The sequence below is a fragment of the Triticum dicoccoides genome, chromosome 2A (genome assembly GCF_002162155.2).
Source record: "Triticum dicoccoides isolate Atlit2015 ecotype Zavitan chromosome 2A, WEW_v2.0, whole genome shotgun sequence".
In the NCBI taxonomy this organism is placed as follows: Eukaryota; Viridiplantae; Streptophyta; class Magnoliopsida; order Poales; family Poaceae; genus Triticum; species Triticum dicoccoides.
In genome coordinates this window covers 86530437-86554443 of record NC_041382.1, presented here as the reverse complement: position 1 = coordinate 86554443, position 24007 = coordinate 86530437, and positions in this window count along the sequence as shown.

Sequence of the window (24007 nt, the reverse complement as noted above, 5' to 3'; positions counted from 1 at the left end):
AACCTAATGTATTCCAACTTCTCTATGGATTATAAACTATTTTACTAGCAATAGATTCATTAAAATAAGCAAACAACACACGAAAAACAGAATCTGTCAAAAATAGAACAGTCTGAAGTAATATGTAGCTAGCGCAAGATCTGGAACCCCAAAAATTCAAAAATAAATTTCTGGACGTGAGTAATTTATCTATTAATCATCTGCAAAAATAATTAACTAAATATCACTCTTAAAATAAAAATTACAGCAGTTCTTGTGAGCGCTAAAGTTTCTGTTTTTTACAGCAAGTTCAACAAGACTTTCCCCAAGTCTTCCCAACAGTTCTACTTGGCACAAACACTAATTAAACACAAAAAACACAACGAAAACAGAGGCTAAATAATTTATTTATTACTAAACAGGAGAAAAAATCAAGTAATAAAAATAAAATTGGGTTGCCTCCCAACAAGCGCTATCGTTTAACGCCCCTAGCTAGGCATAACAAGCAAGAATAGATCTAGGTATTGCCATCTTTGGTAGGCAATCCATAAGTGGCTCTCATGATAGATTCATATGGTAATTTTATTTTATTTCTAGGGAAGTGTTCCATGCCCTTTTTAATGGAAATTGAAATCTAATATTCCCTTCCTTTATATCAATAATTGCACCAACCGTTCTAAGGAAAGGTCTACCAAGAATAATAGGGCAAGAAGGATTGCAATCTATATCAAGAATGATAAAATCTACGGGCACATAATTCCTATTTGCAACAATAAGAACATCATTAATTCTTCCCATAGGTTTCTTAATAGTGGAATCCGCAAGATGCAAGTTTAGAGAGCAATCATCAAAATCACGGAAATCTAGCAAATCACACAAAGTTTTGGAAATAGTAGAGACACTAGCACCCAAATCACACAAAGCATAAAACTCATAATCTTTAATTTTAATTTTAATAGTGGGTTCCCACTCATCATAAAGTTTCTAGGGATATAAACTTTCAACTCAAGTTTTTCTTCATAAGATTGCATCAAGGCATCAACGATATGTTCGGTAAAGGCTTTATTTTGACTATAAGCATGAGGAGATTTTAGCAAGGATTGCAACAAGGAAATACAAAGAAATTTTCATAATTAAATTCCTTGAAATCCATAATAGTGGGTTTAGCAACATCTAGGGTTTAAATTTCTCCAATCCCACATTTATCAAATTTAGCATCAAGATCAAAAGATTCAGAATTACTGGAACGCCTTCTAGGTAGAGGTGGATCATATTCAGTCCCATCGTTATCAAGATTCATATTGCAAAACAAAGATTTAATAGGGGACACATCAATAACTTTTAGATCTTCATCATTATTTTCATATGAACTAGAAGAACACGCTTTAATAAAGGCATCTTTCATAGCACGCGTCCTAGCGGTTCTTTCTTTGCACTCGTCAATGGAAATTCTCATGTCTTTGAGAGACTCATTGATATCATGCTTAGGTGGAATAGATCTAAGTTTCAAAGAATCAACATCAAGAGCAATTCTATCAATGTTTGTCGGTGTCAAAACTGGCGGATCTCGGGTAGGGGGTCCCGAACTGTGCGTCTAGACCGGATGGTAACAGGAGGCAAGGGACACGAAGTTTTACCCAGGTTCGGGCCCTCTTGATGGAGGTAAAACCCTATGTCCCGCTTGATTAATATTGAAGATATGTGTAATACAAGAGTAGATCTACCACGAGATCAGAGAGGCTAAACCCTAGAAGCTAGCCTATGGTATGATTGTATGTTGTGATTGTTGTCCTATGGACTAAAACCCTTCGGTTTGTATAGGCACCGGAGAGGGTTAGGGTTACACAAGGTCGGTTACAAAGGAGGAGATATCCACATACGTATTGCCTAGCTTGCCTTCCACGCCAAGTAGAGTCCCATCCAAACACGAGACCAAGTCTTCAATCTTGTATCTTCACAGTCTAACAGTCCGGCCAATGGAGATAGTCTGGCTGTCCGGAGACCCCCTAATCCAGGACTCCCTCAGTAGCCCCCGAACTAGGCTTCAATGACGACGAGTCCGGCGCGCAGTTTTATCTTCGGCATTGCAAGGCGGGTTCCTCTCCAAATTCTGTGTACGTGTCAAAATAATGCCTGGTTCCTTGTGACGGTTTGTACTCCTTGGCTTCTATGCCCAATAATGGCTACTTTCCACGTGTCGAGCGAATGTGAAGAGCCAGGGTGTTTTCACATTTACCCCCTAGCTATGTGAATGAGCCGCCTATTTAAAAAGACGAGGATTCAGATCCAAATCACATCATCCTCCCTTGCCGAGTCTTCATCGGAGCGTACCCGACAGAGATCCATTCAACCATGGTCGGTCGACGCAGCTCCTCCTCTCGCACCCCTAGTTCCAAGCCTGGAGATTGGGAGAGATGTTCCATCCCGCACAACAAATTGGTGATGCTTCAGTCCAAGGGATTTCTTCCCCCAGCGTACCCGGTCCCGGTTCGAGCCGGGCTTGCCACCTATAATGGCGGAGAGCAAGCGGAGAGCCGTCTCAATCCCTCCAAGGGAGAGCAGGTATGCCTTGTCCCTTATCTGGTAAGAGGGCTCAGATTCCCAATTCATCCATTTCTCCGGGGGCTTCTGGAGTTCTATGACCTCCAGCTGCACAACCTTACGCCTGCATCCCTGCTGCAAATCGCGGGATTCGTAGCCCTTTGCGAGTTATTTTTTGGTTGTGAGGCTCATTTCGCTCTGTGGAAGAAGCTGTTCTAAGAAGGGATCAATATATCAAGTGGGCGGAGCCGAAGTGTGGCGTATTGCCAAGACCGGATACCTGTCCGGGACCCTGAAGAAGTCGTCCGAAGACTGGCCTTCAGAATGGTTTGATATAGAAGATGTCCCCCTTCCGGACCCTATTCGGATCGGCCTTCCTAAGTTTGACAACGCCCCTTCGAAGAAGCGCCGGAGCTGGCGTCCACGGAGCCCCTTGGAGGAAGACGACCGGGACACTCTTTATCTGATGAGCCGGATAAGCTCTCTAGCTTGATCCGGATTGACCATGATTGAGGTCATGGCTATATGCATTATGCGGGGGGTGAAGCCGCTCCAGTATAGAGGCCACCCCATGTGGGATTTCAACGGGGAGGATGACGCCACCCGCCACGGCTGCAAAGGGCCGGGATCGGCTGCTGATCTAATAAAGATCTTGTCCACTTTGTACAAGGGAGAAGAGGAGGAATTCCTCCGTGTCAACCTGCAGGGCGGATTCTCTATGTACAATCCTCCGAGCTGGGTAAGCGGAGACTTTTTCTCGCCCATCCATTTCGTATTCCCGTAGTTTAAGTATTCATTCTGGCGATTTCATCACAGGAGCTGCGCCAGGCAGTAAAAGAGATAAACAACCCTCCTCCACAGCCTGAGGACCCTGGACGGTCCCTTGACCCGGCCTCCCAGGAGGATCCGGACATATCCGTGGAGCTGATCGACGGGGTTTTTTACCAAGGGAGTAATGACAATACCTTGGTGGCCACTACGGCCGATTACCCTGGGCTAGTTCCAGCCTCCCAGGTGACTGAGACCGAAGTCCTAGCACTTAAAAAGGGATCCGTCCTTGTGCTCTCTTTTTTATTATTGCCGTATAATAGCCGTGTCTTGCATGGGAGGTCCTCGGTGCAGAAGGCCGAGCCTGTGGCAACTAGCCAACAAGGGGCCGCTAGGCCAGGCAGGCTGAAAAGATCCGCAGTCCAGATTGAGGCACCGGCGCAGCGGTATGGCACGCCGTCTTTATTGCAAGACATTATTGATAGAGGCATATTAACGCCCATGCCTTCTTTTCAGGAAAAAGAGCGCTCGCCGGAATATGCCCGGAGAGGCTACAAATCGCGCCTCCACAAGCCAGGCTCCAAGGTCGGACTCAGAGGTGGGAACGAGTACAAGGCGTGCGCCGGGTGTTCCTTCGACAGAGGATACAGATAGACTGTCCGCCACCCATTCCGAGGTGGAGAGTGCCATGAACCACAGGCGTCGCCGGACTATTCTTCATGATGCTTGTTTCTCCCAAGAGGCATTGGATGCTTTCAACTCGGGAGACGCGCACCTCCGTGCCGCTCAAAATGGTCTAGCCAGAGCCACGGAGCAGTGTGTAAAAGACATACGGGTGAGAAAATTTGATGATTATATGTATCAGTAGCCCCTGAGACTTGAAACAGTTAGGATAACTGATTTAAGGATCATTTGTTATGTAGGTTCTTACAGAAAAGATACTCAACTGTCCCAGGAGCTGGAAGAGTGCAAAGCCCAACTCCAGGCCGCACTGGCCGCAGCAGGGGAGCCCAGAGAGACCCCCTCTGGTAATATATCCGTCAAATGATAAGTATCATATTAGAGTGTGGCTTTATATGCAGATCTGACGATAAAATTGCAGATGACGCTGGAGTGAATTCGGATAAGCAACAGCTCATACGCCAGCTGAAGGCCAGTGAGAGCGTGCTTACAAGGGTGAGGCAGGAGAAGAATGATCTCCAAGATGCCAACACCAAGCTGGGCGTGGAACTAAAATATGTTCGTGCCCAACTGTCGGACTCTATTAAGGAGAATCGGCGGCTTCGACGCGGCATATTTAACAAGTGCTTGAACGAACTTTGAAAAATAGTTCGGCGAGGAAGCTGGCTGACAGAGTTATGCTGTAGGTATGCTAACAGGTCGTCCTGCCGAGGAGATGCCTAGTTCAACGGGTGATCTTCTTCTTGAGCTTGCACAGTTGCACGAACGAGTTCGGCAGGTGTTGCAAGGCGTTGCCCAGGCCTTGTGGCCGTCTGTCTCCATACCCGAAGGCCTTGGAGAGCTTGCATAAAAGCTGAAGGGAGCACGGCGGCGTTTCCGATTATGGAAGATATCGGCCTGCCGTCAGGGTGCCAGGGAAGCTTGGGCAATGGTGAAGACACGGTACACGAAGGCTGACCCGAACCACATGGCCGAAGTTGGACCTGTGGGGCCTGATGGCAAGGAGATCCCTATGAATTTAGTGTACGGCCAAGTAGAATTGGCCGCAAAGTATTCCCAACAGGACTGTAGACTAGAAAACCTATTGGAGGGCATTGAAGAGGAATTCAACCAGTCAAATTGACTATGTAATTTTAAAGTGACATATATGATGTCTTCTAGCCGGATTGTAGATCGTTTGTCGTGGCGGACCTTTTCGCTTCAACCTCGGGACCCGACTGTCCGGAGTGTATCCGAATACCCTCTCGGTTATAAGAACCGGGGCATGCGTGGAGACCAGGTGTAGGGGTCATTAGTGCTTTATCAGACAAGTGCCCAACTAGTTATGTTATATTACATGGGTAGTAAGAAACATCTTCTAGAGAGAATAGTTCCGTTAAGGGTTCCTTTCCCTGGGTAGGCATGCCCTAAAGTGCATGTCCGGACTGCGACATGAAGCACAGTGAAAACGTCTAGGGGCAGATATGGATAATAAATAAAAGTCATCTTTTGTTCACTGACCGAATATTCTCTTAAGAACGCTAGCTTTCGGCTTCACCCAGTCTGAGGTACACGTCCGGCTGACCCGGCGGTAACAATCGCAGAGGTGCTCCCCTTATGCCCTAGACGAATTAACAGGAACGTAGGGCATAAATACAAGAGCCAGGCAACCCAGCTTGGCCAAAACTTAAGTCATATTGATGCATATAATGGTGAAAAAAGGTACATGCGGAAGTATAACACATGTGTTGGGTGTGGGGCCCAGGTAAATAATTTAAGCTTCTGTGAGAGAAGCCCCCAGGTATGAAGAGTGCGGCTAGCGCATCTATGATGTATGAGTGAGGCACAAGGTGATCCTGGAAGGCCTAGGGAAATAAAAAGAAAGAAAGGGAAACAAGACAGATGATGCATATGCAGAAAACGGACGAAGGGAGGGGACAAACATAAAGTCCGGAGCTAGGCGTAGAATCTTCGGAGCCTGGCTGCGTTCCATGGGTTCGGCTCGAGTCGACTGGTTGATGCATCCCGCAGTCGGTACGCTCCACCGGTCAGAACTTGGTCGATAATGAAGGGACCTTCCCATTTGGGCTCGAGCTTGTTCTTTTTCTTATCCGGCAGCCGTAGAACTAGTTCACCAATGTTATAAGTTTTGGCCCGTACTTCTCTACTTTGGTATCTGTGAGCCTGCTGCTGGTAAAATGTGGAACGGGCTTTGGCTACGTCGCGCTCTTTCTCCAATGTGTCCACACCGTCCTGCTAATCGAGCCCGGCCTCTCTTTCTTCGTACATGCGCACTCGAGGTGAGTCATGAATTATGTCACAGGGCAGGACTGCCTCTGCTCCGTACACCATAAAAAATGGTGTATATCTGGTACTACGATTCAGCATGGTCTGGAGTCCCCAGAGTACGGAGTCGAGCTCCTCTACCCAGTGCGTATCGGACTCCATTAAGGAGCGCACTAATCGGGGTTTAATGCCGCTCATTATAAGACCATTTGCTCGTTCGACTTGACCGTTGGTTTGTGGGTGATAGACTGAAGCGTAATCGAGCTTGATGCCCATTTTGCTGCACCAGAGTTTTACCTCGTCGGCCGTGAAGTTTGTGCCGTTATCAGTGATGATGCTGTGGGGGACGCCATAACGGTGTACAACCCCGGATATGAAATCTATCACGGTCCAGATTCGGCTGTTTTTACCAGTTTAGCCTGTATCCATTTGATGAATTTATCCACCATGACCAATAAGTATTTTTCTTGTGGGTTCCCCCTTTAAGGGGTCCGACCATGTCAAGCCCCTAGACCGCGAAGGGCCATGTAATGGGGATCGTTTGGAGGGCGGTGGGTGGCATGTGGCTTTTGATTTGCAAAGAGCTGGCAACCGGTGCAACGTTGGACCAAGTCATGTGCATCGGCCCGGGCCATTGGCCAATAAAATCCTGTGCGGAAGGCCTTGCTTACAAGAGCCCGGGCTATGGCGTGATGGCCACCGTGTTTGGTGTGAATTTCTGCCAAAAGATTCCGCCCTTCCTCTTCGGAGATGCACCTTTGAAGGACTCCGATAGCGCTTTTTTTGTACAATTCTCCCTCATGGACCCTGTAGGCTTTGGATCGCCGCACTATGCAGCGTGCCTCATTTTGGTCCTATGGAAGTTCCTGTCTAATTAGGTAGGCCAGGAATGGTTCTGTCCACGGGGCAATAATGGCCATTATTTCGTGGGCTGATTGTGTTATTTCGGTGGCGGAGCCTCCGATTGTGTCAGAGAGTTTGGTATCGGGTATTTTGGCCGGGTCTGGACTGTTGTTACCGGTGTCCCCTTCCCATGCTACGGATGGCTTGAAAAGCCTTTCCAGAAAAACGTTGGGAGGGACCGCATCACGTTTTGCGCCAATGGGGGCGAGGATATCCGCCGCCTGATCGTTTTCCTGAGCCACATGGTGAAATTCAAGCCCCTCGAACCGAGTTGACATTTTTAGGACGGCATTGCGATAAGCGGCCATTTTTGGATCTTTGGCATCAAAGTCTCCATTTATTTGGGATATCGCGAGGTTTGAATCCCCGCGCATCTCTAGGCGTGGAATACCCATGGATACTGCCATCCGGAGACCATGTAGAAGGGCCTCATATTCGGCTGCGTTGTTGGAGTCCGTAGACATTATCTGCAGTACGTATTGAATGCTGTCTCCTGTTGGGGATGTCAGAACGACGCCAGCCCCTAGACCAGCCAATATTTTGGAGCCGTCCAAGTGCATGATCCAGTTTGAATATGTGCCGTACTCTTTAGGGAGTTCGGCTTCCGTCCATTCAGCGACGAAGTCAGCCAAAACTTGCGATTTAATAGCTCGCCGTGGCTTGTAAGTTATGTCGAACGGGAGGAGCTCAATGGCCCATTTGGCAATCCGGCCCGTCGCGTTGTGGTTGTTTATAATATCGTTAAGTGGTACTTCCGAGGCTACCGTTATCGAACACTCTTGAAAGTAGTGCCGCAGCTTCCGGGATGCCATGAATACCGCATACGCTATCCGTTGATAATGCGGGTACCGTGATTTGCATGGAGTAAGGACAGTGGACATGTAGTAAACCGGCTTTTGAAGGGGAAATTTGTGTCCATCCACTTCTCGCTCGACAACAAGTACTGCGCTTACTACTTGATGAGTTGCCGCAATGTATAATAGCATTGGTTCGCTAATGTTTGGCGCGGCCAGGATTGGGTTTGTTGCCAATATGGCCTTTATTTTGTTGAGTCCGGCCGTGGCGGCGTCCGTCCACTCGATGTGTTCGGTGCGCCGGAGGAGGCGATAAAGGGGTGATGCCTTTTCTCCCAAGCAGGAGATAAAGCGGCTCAGAGCCGCCAAGCATCCAGTTAATTTTTGTATTTTTTTGAGGTCTGTTGGGGTAGCCAACTATGACAACGCTCGAATTTTGGCCGGATTAGCTTCAATACCTCTACTAGAGACAATGAATCCCAGAAGCTTTCCTGCTGGTACGCACAAAAACACACTTTTCGGGATTGAGCTTGATGTCATATGTTCGGAGGTTGTCGAATGTGAGCCTCAAGTCGTCTACTAGAGTTTCGACATGCTTGGTTTTAACGACCACGTCATCCATGTATGCCTCCACTGTTTTGCCGATCTGGTTTGCCAGGCATGTCTGAATCATGCGCTGATATGTTGCACCGGCGTTTTTTAGCCCGAAGGGCATTGTGTTGAAGCAGAATGGGCCGTATGGTGTGATGAATGCCGTTGCGGCTTGGTCTGGCTCTGCCATTTTGATTTGATGGTAGCCGGAGTATGCGTCGAGGAAACACAATGAATCATGTCCTGCGGTAGCATCGATGATTTGATTGATGCGGGGGAGGGGGAAGGGATCCTTTGGGCAGGCCTTGTTAAGGTCCTTAAAATCGACGCACAAGCGCTAGGATTTGTCCTTCTTTGGTACCATCACCAGGTTTGCTAGCCAGTCCGGATGTTTTATGTCTGATGAATCCGGCCTCCAATAGCTTGGCTAGTTCCTCTCCCATGGCTTGTCTTTTAGGCTCGGAGAAACGTCGAAGAGCCTGCTTGACTGGCTTGAATCCTTTTAGGATATTCAGGCTGTGTTCAGCCAGCCTGCGTGGGATTCCTGGCATGTATGAAGGGTGCCAGTCAAAAATGTCCCAGTTCTCGCGTAGGAACTCTCGCAGTGCAGCGTCGACATCAGGGTTTTATTGTGCCCCGATGGAAGCTGTTTTTGTAGGGTCCGTTGGATGGACTTGGAATTTGACTATTTTGTCCGCCGGCTTAAAGGAGGTGGACTTGAATCTTTTATCGAGTACCACGTCGTCCCTGTTCACCATGGAGCGCAGCGCAGTTAGTTCTTCAGCCGCTAGGGCTTCGGATAGTGCCTCAAGGGCCAGTGCAGCTGTCTTATTTTCGGCACGGAGTTCTATGTCCAGATCACTAACAAGAGTGATGATTCCATTGGGCCCGGACATTTTGAGCTTCACGTACCCGTAATGGGGTATGGCTTGGAAGATTGTAAATGCCTCCCGCCCTAATAGAGCGTGGTATCCGCTGCTGAACGGGGCCACTTGGAATGTAATTTCTTCGGACCTGTAATTATCCGGCGTGCCGAATACCATGTCTAGTGTGATTTTTCCAGCGCAGCGTGCTTCCCGACTAGGGATGATTCCTCTAAAGATTGTGCTGCTTTGCTTAATGCGGCTCCAGTCTATTTCCATCTTTTGAAGAGTTTCCTCATAGATGAGGTTTAATCCGCTGCCGCCGTCCATGAGTACCTTGGTGAGTCGAAAGCCGTCCACAATTGGACTGAGGACCAATGTGGCTGGTACTCGGGCTGTTCGGAATTTAGGTTCGTCACTGGCATTGAAGGTAATAGCCGTGTCGTTCCAAGGATTTGTTTCTGCTACGTGGCAGATTTCGGACGTGCTGCGGAGTGTTCGCTTTCGTCTATTATTTGATGCGAAGGTCTCAAAGATCGTTAAGACCGTATTGTTGTTCTCGGGGTGGTGCTCTGTGGTTTTTGGGAGGAGTAGATCCTCACCACTTTTGGCCACCTGCCGGAGTATCCAGCATGCTCTAAGGCTGTGCGTTGGTATCGCATCTGCTGTACTATGAATTTTGCAGGGTCCGTTGAGCCATCCCTCCAGTATGGTTCCTTGCCCCGTAGAGGGCTTTTTTCTTTTTGGTAGTTAACCCAGGTGTATTGTGATAATGCACCCTTTTATTTCGGACTGGGTTTGTATTCAGGGCCGGATTATCCCAAAATTTTATTTCAGTTTTCCAGGCACTTTCCATCGCACAGTACTTTCGTACTATGGACACCAAGTCGGCAAAGCGTGTAATTTCGCGATGACTTATGGCGTTGAGGATTCCCTTGCCCGTGCAATTATTGTAGAAGAATGAAATTGCCTCCTCCTCGCGGCAGTCCTTTATCCTGTTCTTGACCAGGAGGAATCTGGCCCAATAATGGTGTACTGTTTCTTCGGGCTCTTGCCTAATTTGGGATAGATCGCATATGTTTGGGTGGGTGGGTGGAATTGAATCCGAATCCTCACCCAATATGAGCCTCAATGGCCAAGGAGTTTCCGAACTTGAAAGTTTGGATTCTTGGATGTTTTTCGGTAAATCTAGCCCGTTGCCTGATTCTGGGTTCAGGCTTTGAGTGACATCCTCCCCTTCGCGGGTATCCGGCTTGGAGGGATCGGGAATCCGGACGTAGCTAGTCCTTAAGATGGATGAAGGGTTGCCGCATTGTTCTTCCACCACTACAACGTGATGGGTGACCTGGGAGGGTTAATTTCTCTCAGATCGGGTTTAGGCCCAACCTGATCGTAGTCTGTAGCGACTCCCAGGGCGGCGATGCGATCCAAGAGCTCATTCAGGCAAGAGAGCTCCATTGGATCTAACTGCTCGGCGAGTTCCGAGTTGACGTGAAGATTGCTTTTGATGACCCAAGAAGTTATCGTCGGCGCAGCGGCCGAACAGGCGGTCATAAGAAAACCACCTAGCCGGGGAGTTTGGCCGATAGCCAGAGCTCCCTCAGCGATAGTGCCGTCTTTAAAGACGGGACGAGACATCCTTCCTGGTGGCAACAGCATAGTGGAACTCTCAATGAAAGCACCAATGTCAGTGTCAAAACCGGCGGATCTCGGGTAGGGGGTCCCGAACTGTGCGTCTAGGCCGGATGGTAACAGGAGGCAAGGGACACGAAGTTTTACCCAAGTTCGGGCCCTCTTGATGGAGGTAAAACCCTACGTCATGCTTGATTAATATTGAAGATATGTGTAATACAAGAGTAGATCTACCACGAGATCAGAGAGGCTAAACCCTAGAAGCTAGCCTATGGTATGATTGTATGTTGTGATTGTTGTCCTATGGACTAAAACCCTTCGATTTATATAGGCACCGGAGAGGGTTAGGGTTACACAAGGTCGGTTACAAAGGAGGAGATATCCACATACGTATTGCCTAGCTTGCCTTCCACGCCAAGTAGAGTCCCATCCGGACACGAGACGAAGTCTTCAATCTTGTATCTTCATAGTCTAATAGTCCGGCCAATGGAGATAGTCCGGCTGTCCGGAGACCCCCTAATCCAGGATTCCCTCAATGTTCCTAGCCAAATCATCAATCTTAAGCAATTTTTCTTCAATCATAGCATTAAAATTCTTTTGCGAAGTAATAAATTCTTTAATATTAGATTCAAAATCAGAGGGCATCTTATTATAATTTCCATAAGAATTGTTGTAGGAATTACCATAATTATTAGAGGGATTACTAGGATAAGGCCTATGTCGGTGTCAAAACCGGCGGATCTTGGGTAGGGGGTCCCGAGCTGTGCGTCTAGGCCGGATGGTAACAGGAGGCAGGGGACATGATGTTTTACCCAGGTTCGGGCCCTCTTGATGGAGGTAAAACCCTACGTCCTGCTTGATTAATATTGATGATATGGGTAGTACAAGAGAAGATCTACCACGAGATCAGAGAGGCTAGACCCTAGAAGCTAGCCTATGGTATGATTGTTGTTCGTCCTATGGACTAAAACTCTCCAGTTTATACAGACACCGGAGAGAGCTAGGGTTACACAGAGTCGGTTACAATGGTAGGAGATCTACATATCCGTATCGCCAAGCATGCCTTCCACGCCAAGGAAAGTCCCTTCCGGACATGGGACGAAGTCTTCAATCTTCTATCTTCATAGTCCAGGAGTCCGCCCAAAGGTATAGTCCGGCCATCCGGACACCCCCTAATCCAGGACTCCCTTAGTAGCCCCTGAACCAGGCTTCAATGACGACGAGTCCGGCGCGTAGATTGTCTTCGGCATTGCAAGGCAGGTTCCTCCTCCAAGTACTTCATAGAAGATTTTGAACACAAAGGTAGTGTCCGGCTCTGCAAAATAAGTTTCCACATATTGCCATAGAGATAATTATATTTACACAAATCTAATCTGCTGACATATTCCGTAGCATGACATCACACCACGGCCAAGTCTTTATTCGAATCGTTTTATCGTCCCACCTCAGCGCGTTTAGCGAGGTAGTTTCCATGGCACGTCTTGTTAAAGCAGAGATCATGTCCCCTTATTTCGGGATTCTCATCAATACGTCTTGTTAAGGTATAGTCCGGCCATCTGGACACCCCCTAATCCAGGACTCCCTCAGCCTAGGATTGAAATTTCCTCTATATGCGTTGTTACCAAAATTGTTCCTACCAACAAAATTCACATCCATAGATTCATTATTATTCTCAATCAAAGTAGACAAGGGAATATCATTAGGATCACAAGAAACACTCTTATTAGAAAATAATTTCATAAGTTCATCCATCTTTCCACTCAAAACATTAATTTCTTCTATCCCATGCATCTTTTTATTAGTAGATCTTTCAGTATGCCATTGAGAATAATTAACCATAATATTATCTAGGAGTTTAGTAGCTTCTCCTAAAGTGATTTCCATAAAAGTGCCTCCCGCAGCCGAATCTAAAAGATTTCTAGAAGCCAAATTCAATCCGGCATAAAATTTTTGTATAATCATCCACAAATTCAAAGCATGAGTAGGGCAATTACGTATCATTAATTTCATTCTCTCCCAAGCTTGTACAACATGTTCATGATCAAGTTGCTTAAAATTCATGATATCGTTTCTAAGAGAGATGATCTTAGCGGGAGGAAAATACTTAGAGATAAAAGCATCTTTGCAGTTGTTCCATGAATCAATACTATTTTTAGGCAAAGATGAAAACCAAGCTTTAGCACGATCTCTAAGTGAAAAAGGAAATAGTTTCAATTTAACAATATCATTATCGACATCTTTCTTATTTTGCATGTCACACAAATCAACGAAGCTATTAAGATGGGTAGCGGCATCTTCACTAGGAAGGCCGGAAAACGGATCTTTCATGAAAAGATTCAGCAAAGCAATGTTAATTTCACACGATTCAACATCAGTAAGAGGAGCAATCGGAGTGCTAAGGAAATCATTATTGTTGGTATTGGTGAAGTCACACAATTTAGTATTATCTTGAGCCATCGCGACAAACAAGCAATCCAACACACGAGCAAACAAAAAGCAAATGGGCAAAAAGAGGCAAATAGAGAGGGAGGATAGAGAGAGAGGGTGAATAAAATGGCAAGGGTGAAGTGGGGGAGAGGAAAACAAGAGGCAAATGGCAAATAATGAAATGCGGGAGATAGGGATTGTGATGGGTACTTGGTATGTTGACTTTTGCACAGACTCCCCGGCAACGGCGCCATAAATTATTCTTGCTACCTCTTGAGCACTGCGTTGGATTTCCCCGAAGAGGAGAGGATGATGCAGCAAAGTAGCGTAAGTATTCCCCTTAGTTTTTTAGAACCAAGGTATCAATCCAGTAGGAGGCTACGCGTGAGTCCCTCGTACCTACACAAAAATAGCTCAACGCAACCAACACGCTTAGGAGTTGTCAATCCCTTCACGGTCACATACGAAAGTGAGATCTAATAGAGATGATAAATAATATTTTTGGTATTTTTGGTTAGAAATGCAAAGTAAAAAGTAAAACGCAAAGTAAAGGCAAAGCAATAATAAAGTGATGGAGATTAATATGATGAGAAGGAGACCCGGGGGCCATAGGTTTCACTAGTGGCTTCTCTCAAGAGCATAAGTATTCTACGGTGGGCGAACAAATTACTGTTGAGCAATTGACAGAATTGAGAATAGTTATGAGAATATCTAGGTATGATCATGTATATAGGCATCACGTCCGAGACAAGTAGACCGACTCCTGCCTGCATCTACTACTATTACTCCACTCATCGACCGCTATCCAGCATGCATCTAGAGTATTAAGTTAAAAATAGAGTAACGCCTTAAGCAAGATGACATGATGTAGAGGGATAGTTTCATGCAATATGATAGAAACCCCATCTTGTTATCCTCGATGGCAACAATACAATACGTGCCTTGCTGCCCCTTCTGTCACTGGGAAAGGACACTACAAGATCGAAGCCAAAGCTAAGCACTTCTACCATGGAAAGAACAACCAATCTAGTAGGCCAAACCAAACTGATAATTCAAAGAGACTTGCAAAGATAACCAATCATACCACTACAAAAAAATACACTTCCGTGATGATAAGTGTTTGTCACAGTAGGTCGCTTTTTTTGTCATGCATGTACATCCATGACAAATTTATGACAGAATCAAGATAGTCATACATGTGATGTCGTAGAAGTGTTCCATGACATTACCAAAATTATCATCACGGAAGTGTCCACTTCCATGACGATAAATCACACGTCACAGAAGTGCTTTCGTCAAGGGTGACCGACACGTGGCATCCACCATAACGGAACGCCGTTAAGCTATCGGGTCGGGTTTTGGATCCGATAACCCGTTAACAGCCCCGACCAATGGGACTTTTCCACGTGTAAAATCATCATCGGCGCTAGAGGAAACACGTGTCGGCTCATCGTCGGGATAGATGTCATCCACTCACTGGACAGAAGGCGCCTATGATACGTCGACACACGCCACAGCCCAACAAGTTTAAATGGGTCGGCCCAACTAAAGGCCCACAAGATTTTGCGGACAATAATGGGCCGGCCCAGCTAAAGGCCCACGTGATTTTGCGGACCATAATGGGCTGGCCCAGCTAAAGGCCCATAAGATTTCGTGGGCCATAATGGGCCGGCCTAGGTAAAGGCCCACAAGATTTTCGTGTGCCATAATAGGCCGGCCCAGGTAAAGGCCCACAAAATTCTTGCGGATCATAATGGGCCGGCCTAGCTAAAGGCCCACGAGTTTCGCCGATATTAATGGGTCGGCCCAGCTGTAGGCCCACAAGATTTTTGAGGACCCTAGTAGGCCGGCCCGTTAACTGGCTGCCATGATTTGGGCCAAATGCCGGCCCATATTTCATCCAGTCTATTAATGGCATGCCACGCTCCGGGCCTAATAGTGGCCCATATGAGATCCGGCCCGTTAAAAGCCTACCATGTCCTGGGCCAAATTACGACCCAGATCAGGTCCGGCCCTTTAAGAGGTTTTGGGCCTAATTATGGCCCATATCAGATTCGGCCCGTCAACTGGACACTATGCTTGTGGGCCCACTTGCTAAAGGCCCACTTAGTAATTCGGCCTGATATTAGTTTTGGCATGTTAAGGGCTCGTTTAACATTTCGGCCCTATATTAATTTCATCCTGTTAAAAGCCCGTTGAGGGAGTCCTGGATTAGGGGTGTCCGGATGGCCGGACAATACCTTCGGCCGGACTCCTGGACTATGAAGATACAAGATTGAAGACTTCGTCCCGTGTCCGGAAGGGACTTTCCTTGGCGTGGAAGGCAAGCTTGGCGATACGGATATGTAGATCTCCTACCATTGTAACTGACTCTGTGTAACCCTAGCCCTCTTCGGTGTCTATATAAATCGGAGAGGTTTAGTCCGTAGGGAAAACGACAATCATACCATAGGCTAGCTTCTAGGGTTTAGCCTCTCTGATCTCGTGGTAGATCTACTCTTGTACTACCCATATCATCAATATTAATCAAGAAGGACGTAGGGTTTTACCTCCATCAAGAGGGCCCGAACCTGGGCAAAACATCATGTCCCCTGCCTCCTGTTACCATCCGACCTAGACACACAGTTCGGGACCCCCTACCCGAGATCCACTGGTTTTGACACCGACATTGGTGCTTTCATTGAGAGTTCCTTTGTGCCGTCGCCCTCAGGAAGGATGCCTCATCCCGTCTTTAAAGACGGCACCGTTGCTAAGGGAGCTTTGGCCGTCGGCCAAACTCTCTGGCTAGGCACTTTCCTTATGACCGCCTGTTCGGCTGCTGCGCCGATGATGACCTCTCGGGTCATCGAAAGCAATCTTCATGTCAGCTCGGAATTCGCCAAGCTGCTATATCCAATGGAGCTCTCTTCCCTAAACGAGCTATTGGATCGCATCGCTGCCCCGAGAGTCGCTACGGATTACGACCAGATTGGGCCTAAACCCGATCTGAGAGAGATTAACTCTCCCCAGGTCACCCATCACGTTGTCGTGGTAGAGGGATAGTGCGGCGACCCTTCATCTATCTTAAGGACTAGCTATGTCCGGATTCCTGATCCCTCCAAGCCGGATACCCGCGGAGGGGAGGATATCACTCAAGACCTGAACTTAAAGTTGGGTGACGGACTAGATTCATTGGGCCGCATCCAAGAATCCCAACGTCCGAGTTTAGAAACTCCTTGGCCCCTGGGTCTCAGATTGGGTGAGGTTTCGGATTTGATTCCACCAACCCACCCGTACATAAGCGATCTATCCCAAATTAGGCAAGAGCCTGAAGAAATAGTACATCATTACTGGGCCAGATTCCTCCTGGTTATGAACAGGATAAAGGACTGCCGCGAGGAAGACGCAATTTCATTCTTCTGCAATAATTGCACGGACAAAGGAATCCTCAATGCCATAAGTCGTCGTGATATTACACGCTTTGCTGACTTGGCATCCATAGTACGAAAGTACTGTGCGATGGAAAGCGCCTGGAAAATTGAAACAAAATTTTGGGACAATCCGGCCTTGAATACAAACCCGGTCCGAAATAAAAGGGTGCATCATCGTCAGACACCCGGGTTCAATACCAAAAACCAAAATCCCTCTATAGGGCACGGAACCATACTGGAAGGATGGCTTGATGGACCATGTAAAATTCACAGTGCAGAAGGCGCCACACCAACTCACAGCCTTAGAGCATGTTGGATACTCCGGCAGGTGGCAAAAATTGGCGAAGATCTTCTAATTCCAGAAGCCACAGAAAGCCACCCCAGAGAAACCGGTACGGTATTAACAGTCTTCGAGACTTCCGCATCAAATAATATGCGAAAAAGAACACTCTGCGGCCTTGCCGAAGTCTACCAAGTAGCAACAATAAACACATGGAGTGACACGGCTATTACTTTTAACGCCAGTGACGAACCTAAATTCCGAACAGCCCAAGCACCAGCCGCATTGGTCCTCGGTCCAATAGTGGACGGCTTTCGTCTTACCAAGGTACTCATGGATGGCGGCAGCGGATTGAACCTCATTTATGAGGAAACCCTTCAAAAAATGGAAATAGACTGGAACCGCATTGAGCGAAGCAGCACAACCGATAATCCCCAGTCGGGAAGCATGCTGTATAGGAAAAATCACACTAGATTTGGTGTTCGGCACGCCGGATAATTACAGGTCCGAAGAGGTCACATTCTAGGTGGCCCCATTCAGTAGCGGATATCATGCTCTGCTAGGGCGGGAAGCATTTACAGTCTTCCAAGCAATACCCCGTTATGGGTACATGAAGCTCAAGATGCCCGGGCCTAGCGGAATCATCACTCTCGTTAGTGATCCGGACATAGCACTGCGCGTCGAAAACAAGACAGCCGCACTGGCCCTCGAGGCGCTATCCGAAGCCCTAGCGGCTGAGGAACTGACTGCGCTACGCTCCATGGTGAATAGGGACGATGTGATACTCGATAAAAGATCCAAGTCCACCTTCTTTAAACCGGCGGACGAAATAGTCAAATTCCAGGTCCATCCAACGGACCCCAATAAAATAGCTTCCATCAGGGCACAGTTAAACCTTGATGTAGACGCCGCACTGCGAGAGTTCCTACGAGAGAACTGGGACATTTTCGCCTGGCACCCTTCAGACATGCCAAGAATCCCACGCAGGCTGGCCGAACACAGCTTAAATATCCTAAAAGGATTCAAGCCAGTCAAACAGGCTCTTCGGCATTTTTCCGAACCTAAGAGACAGGCCATGGGAGAGGAACTAGCCAAGCTATTGGAGGCCGGATTCATCAAAGATATCAAACATCCGGACTGGCTAGCAAACCTGGTGATGGTACCAAAGAAGGACAAATCCTGGCGCCTGTGCGTTGATTTCAAAGACCTTAACAAGGCTTGCCCAAAGGATCCCTTCCCTCTCCCCTGCATCGATCAAATTATCGACGCTACCGCAGGACACGATTCATTGTGTTTCCTCGATGCATACTCCGGCTACCATCAAATAAAGATGGTAGAGTCAGACCAAGCCGCAACGGCATTCATCACACCATACGACCCATTCTGCTTCAACACAATGCCCTTCGGGCTCAAAAACACCAGCGCAACATATCAGCGCATGATTTAGACATGTCTCACAAACCGGATCGGCAAAACTGTGGAGGCATACGTAGATGATGTGGTCGTTAAAACAAGACATGTCGAATCTCTAGTAGACGACTTGAGGCTAACATTTGATAACCTCCGAACATACGACATCAAGCTCAACCCGGAAAAATGTGTTTTCGGTGTTCCAGCCGGAAAGCTCTTGGGCTTCATTGTATCCGGTAGAGGAATTGAAGCAAATCCAGCCAAAATCCGAGCTCTGTCACAATTGGATATCTCGAAGGACCTCAAAGAAATACAAAAATTAACCAGATGTGTGGCGGCTCTAAGCCGCTTTATCTCCCGCTTAAGAGAGAAGGTCCTACCCCTTTACCGCCTCCTTCGGTGCACCGAACACTTCGAGTGGACGGATGCAGCCACGGCCGGACTCGACGAAATAAAAGCCATCTTGGAAACATACCCAGTCCTGGCCGCGCCAAACATTGGCGAACCAATGCTATTATACATTGCAGCAACCCATCAGGTCGTAAGCGCAGTGCTCCTCGTCGAACGAGAAATGGACGGACACAAATTCCCCTAGCTAAAGGCCCACGAGATTTTGTGGACCATAATGGGCTGGCCCAGCTAAAGGCCCACAAGATTTCGTGGGCCATAATGGGCCGGCCCAGGTAAAGGCCCACAAGATTTTTGTGTGCCATAATAGGCCAGCCCAGGTAAAGGCCCACAAAATTCTTGCGGATCATAATGGGCCGGCCTAGCTAAAGGCCCACGAGATTTCGCCGACATTAATGGGCCGGCCCAGCCCTGCGACATAATTCATGACTCACCTCGAGTGCGCATGTACGAAGAAAGAGAAGCCGAGCTCGATCGGCAGGACAGTTTGGACGCCTTGGAGGAAGAGCGTGACGTGGCAAAAGCCCGTTATGCATTCTATCAACAGCAGGCTCGAAGATACCAAAGCAGAGAAGTACGGGCAAAAAATTACAACGTTGGCGAATGAGTTCTACGCCTGCCGGAGAAGAAAAAGGACAAACTCAAGCCCAAGTGGGAAGGTCCCTTCATAATCGACCAAGTCCTAACTGGTGGAGCATACCGCCTGCAAGATGCATCGGATAACCGACTCGAGTCGAACCCATGGAACGCAGCCCGTCTATGAAGATTCTATGCCTAGCGCTGGACTCTATGTTCGTCTCCTTCCTCTGTCCATTTTTTATATACTTTCTGTCTTACATTTCTCTCCTTCTCCTCTCTCTCTCTTATAGCCTTCAAAGGCTCATAAAGTGACGTGCTATCCGCGCTCACTAAACCTGGGGGCTTCCTTAAACAGAAGCTTATTTATACGGACTTCATGCCCAACACATGTGTCACACTTCCGCATATACCTTTTATTCGCCATTATATGCATCGATATGACTTAAGTTTTGGCCAAGATGGGTTGCCTGGCTCCTGTGCTTATCCCTACGTTCCCGGTTGTTTGGCTAGGTGGTAAAGGGAGCACCTCTGCGATTGTTATTGTCGGGTCAGCCGGATGTGTACCTCAGACTGGGTGAAGCCGAAAGCTAGCGTTCTTAAGGGAATATTCAGTCGGTGAACTAAAGATGATCTTTTCTTCGACTTATTTATCTATACGCCCCCAGATGTTTTTCCTGTGTCTCTTTTCGCAGAATGGACATGCACTTTAGGGCATGCCTCCCAGGGAAAGGAACCCCTAACGGAACTATTCTCCCTAGAAGATGTTTCTTACTAACCATGTAATATAACATAACTAGTTGGGCACTTGTCTGTTCAAGCACTAATGACCCCTACGCCTGGTCTCCATGCATACCCCTGTTCTTATATAACCGCGAGGGTATTCGGACACACTCCGGACCGTCAGGTCTCGAGGTTGAAGCGAAAAGGTCGGCCATGACAAACGATCTACAATCCGGCTAGAAGGCATTACACATGTCAATTAAAATTACATAGTCAATCTGACTGATTGTATTCCTCTTCAATTCCATTTAACAGGCTGTCTAGTTTACAGTCCTGTTGGGAATACTTTGCGGCCAACTCTACTTGGTCGTATACTAAGCTCACAAGGATCTCCTTCCCATCGGGCCCTACGGGTCCGACCTCGGCCATGTGGTTTGGGTCGGCCTTCGTGTACCGCGTCTTCACCATGGCCCAGGCCTCCCTGGAGCCTTGATGGCAGGCCGACATCTTCCACAGTCGGAGGCACCGCCGCGCTCCCTTCAGCTTCTCTACAAGCTCTCCAAGGCCTTCGGGCATGGAGACGGACGGCCACAAGGCCTGGGCGACGCCTCGCATCACCTGCCGAACTCGCTCGTGCAGTTGTGAGAGCTCGGGAAGAAGGTCACCCGTAGAACCAGGCATTTCCTCTGCAGAACGACCTGTCAGCATATCTACAAACATTACTCTGTTAGTCGACTTCCTCGCTGAACTCTTTTTTCAAAGTTCATTTAAGCACTTACTATATATGCCGCGTCGAAGCCGCTGATTCTTCTTCACGGAGTCCAACAGCTGGGCACGAACGTCCTTCAGTTCCACGCCTAGCTTGGTGTTGGCATCTTGGAGATCGTTCTTCTCCCGCCTCACCTTTGTCAGCACGCTCTCACCAGCCTTTAGCTGGCGTCGGAGTTGTTGCACTTCCGGATTTAATCCGGCGCCATCTGCAATTTCATGGTCAGATTTGCACCCACGCCGCACTTTGCAAAATACTTATCTTTCGAAGCGTATATTACCAGAGGGGGTATCCTTGGGCTCCCCTGCCGCGGCTAGTGCGGCCTCAAGTTGGGCTTTGCATTCTTCCAGCTCCTGGAACAGCAGGGTATTCTTTTCTGTAAGAACCTGCATAACAGATGATCCTTAAATCAGTTGATCTAACTATTTCAAGTCTCGGGGGCTACTGGTATACGTATATAATTACCAAAATTTTCTTACCCGTATGTCTTTCACATACTGCTCCGTGGCTCTGGCTAGACCATTTTGAGCGGCACGGAGGTACACGTCTCCTAAATTGAAGGCATCCAATGCCTCTTGGGAGAAACAAGCATCATGAAGAACTGTCTGGCGACGCCTGTGGTTCATAGCACTCTCCACCTTGGAATTGGTGGCAGACAGCCTGTCCGCATCCTCCGTCGGAGGAGCGTCTGGTGCGCGCCTCGTGTTCGCCTCCGCTTCCGGACCAGGCTTTGGAGCCTGGCTGGTGGAGGCGCGATTGGCAGCCTCTCCGGATATAGTCCGGCGAGGTCTCTTCGTCCTGAAGAGAGCACGAGTGTGAATATGCCTCAAAGGAGTAACACCTGGGAATAAGGTGGCGCACTATACTTTTGCGTCGGTGCCTCAGTCTGGACCACACTTCTTTTTAGCTCGCAGGGTCTTGTCGCCCCTCGTTGGCTAATCGTCGCAGGCTCGGCCTCCCGTCTCAAGGACCTCCCTTGCAAAACATGGTTGTCATACGGTAATCAAAAACACGCAAGGACAGATCCCTTTCCAAAGTGCTGAGACTCCGGTCTCAGTTACCTATGAGGCTGGGAGTAGCCCTGGATAATCGGCCGTAATGGCCACCAAGCCGTTGTCCCTGCTCAATTGATGAAACACTCCATCAATCAGCTCCACAGATAAGTCTGGATCCTCTTGAGAGGCCGGGTCAAGGGACCATCCCGGATCCTCGGGTTGTAGAGGAGGGATGTTTATTTCTTTAACAGCCTGACGCATTTCCTGCGTTGAAGTCGTTAGACTGAAAATTTAACAATGGGAATATAAAACGAATGGGCAAGTAAAAGTGTCCACTTACCCAACTCAGGGGATTGTACATAGAAAATCCACCCTGTGGGTTGATGCGGAGAAATTCCTCCTCTTCTCCCTTGTACAAAGCGGACAAGGTCTTTATTAGAGCGGCAGCCGAATCTGGCCCCTTACGGCCATAGCGGGTGGCGTCGTCCTCCCCGTTGAAGTCCCACATGGGGCGGCCTCTATACTAAAGCGGCTGCACCCCTCGCATGATGCATGCGGCCATGACCCCGATCATGGTCAGTCCGGAATGAGCTAACAATCTTATCCGGCCCTTCAGGTAAATAACATCCCTGTCGCTTTCCCTCTGAGGGCTCCGTGGATGCCAACTTAGGCGCTTCTTTAGGGGAGCACTGTCGAACTCAGGGAGGCCGATCCGGACAGGATCCGGCAGCGAAACGCCCTCTATATAAAACCATTCCGAAGGCCAGTCCTCGGACGCCTTCTTTGGGGTTCCGGAGAGATATCCGGTCCCGGCGATGCGCCACACTTCGGCTCCGCCCACTTGATATATCGACCCCTCCTTAAAGCGGGGCACAAGGTAGAATAGCCTTTTGCACAGCGCGAAATGAGCCTCGCAGTCCAAAAACAGCTCGCAAAGGGCTACGAAGCCCACGATATGCAATACGGAGGCAGGCGTGAGGTTGTGCAACTGGAGGCCATAGAACTCTAGAAGCCCTCGGAGAAATGGATGAATTGGAAATCCGAGCCCTCTTATTAAGTAAGGGGCAAGGCATACCCGTTCTCCTTTGGAGGGATTGGGGGCGCTCTCCGCTTTCTCTCCGCCATTATAGGTGGCAAGTCCGGCTCGAACCGGGAACATATAGGCCGAGGGGAGAAATCCCTTGGTCTAGAGCTTCACTAGCTCGCTGTGCGGGATGGAGCACTTCTTCCAATCTCTAGGTTGAGGGCTGGAAGGGCGAGAGGAGGAGCTGCGGCGGCTGGCCATGATAGAATGGACCTTTGTCAGATACGCTCTGATGAATACTCGCGGAAGGGAGAAGGTGTGGTTTGGATCTAAATCCTCGCCCCCTTAAATAGGAGGCTCATTCACGCGGCTAGGGGTGTAAATATAAAACACACCCTGACTTTTCGTATTTGTTTGACACGTGGAAAACGGCCATTATTGGGCATAGAAGCCAAGGAGCACTACATTTGCAAGAAACTGGACACTATTTAACAGGTACACGGAATTTGGAGGAGAACCCGCCTTGCAATGCCGAAGACAATCTGCGCGCTGGACTCGTCGTCATTGAAGCCTGGTTCAGGGGCTACTGAGGGAGTCCTGGATTAGGGGGTGTCCGGATGGCCGGACTATACCTTCGGCCGGACTCCTGGACTATGAAGATACAAGATTAAAGACTTCGTCCCGTGTCCGGAAGGGACTTTCCTTGGTGTGGATGGCAAGCTTGGCGATACGGATATGTAGATCTCCTACCATTGTAACCGACTCTGTGTAACCCTAGCCCTCTCCGGTGTCTATATAAATTGGAGAGGTTTAGTCCGTAGGGAAAACAACAATCATACCATAGGCTAGCTTCTAGGGTTTAGCCTCTCTGATCTCGTGGTAGATCTACTCTTGTACTACCCATATCATCAATATTAATCAAGCAGGACGTAGGGTTTTACCTCCATCCAGAGGGCCCGAACCTGGGT